Here is a 580-nt window from a genome sequence, read left to right as displayed (position 1 = left end):
GGGGGGAGTTTACCTGTTTAAAGGAATCCATAGTGGGGGTGTCGGCGACATAGATGCAGTTGTACTTGTCAGGATTGGCTTCGCCCCAGCCATCCAAAACGATCAAGGCAATGGTCTTCCCCTTGGGCAGTTTCGGATGATCCGCCAGTTTCCATGAAAATCCTGCTTCACTCATCTCTCCAAATCAAATTACTAAGATTTTTTGGGAGGGGGAGGGGGAGGGGGAGGGGGAGCAGAAATGAAAACTTTTGTCGAGAGATCAAGGAAACAATCAAAAAAGCCAGGGTTCCCTATATGCAAAAGAAATAAACGACGATCAACGAGAGAGAAATCACAGCTGCCATTCCACCGTTTAGAAACGTATAGAATCATCGAGAAACTTTAGTGGTTAGAGGTCACGGACTCGGTGGGAAATGGGGAACTTACACTTTTCTCGCGACCAGGGTTATAAAATTTGAGTCGGTCGGAGCGATTGGATCGGAATCGTGCTGAATCAGTCTGATCTGATCGCTTCCAACCCGTACTAGGCATCTATCCCTGAATCCGAATCTGCCCAAGAATCAACCCAATAATTAATATC

At 46.6% G+C, this 580-nt stretch overlaps 1 pseudogene; it reads right to left on the bottom strand.

The window, feature by feature from the left end:
* Positions 1-412, bottom strand: part of LOC122067522 — a 9,343-nt pseudogene extending 8,931 nt beyond the window's left edge.
* Positions 413-580: the final 168 nt, after the last annotated feature.

Source organism: Macadamia integrifolia, unplaced genomic scaffold (assembly GCF_013358625.1).
Source record: "Macadamia integrifolia cultivar HAES 741 unplaced genomic scaffold, SCU_Mint_v3 scaffold2956, whole genome shotgun sequence".
NCBI classification, from domain to species: Eukaryota; Viridiplantae; Streptophyta; class Magnoliopsida; order Proteales; family Proteaceae; genus Macadamia; species Macadamia integrifolia.
Note: the sequence above shows the minus strand (reverse complement) of the source record. Positions and strands in the feature narration are given on the sequence as shown.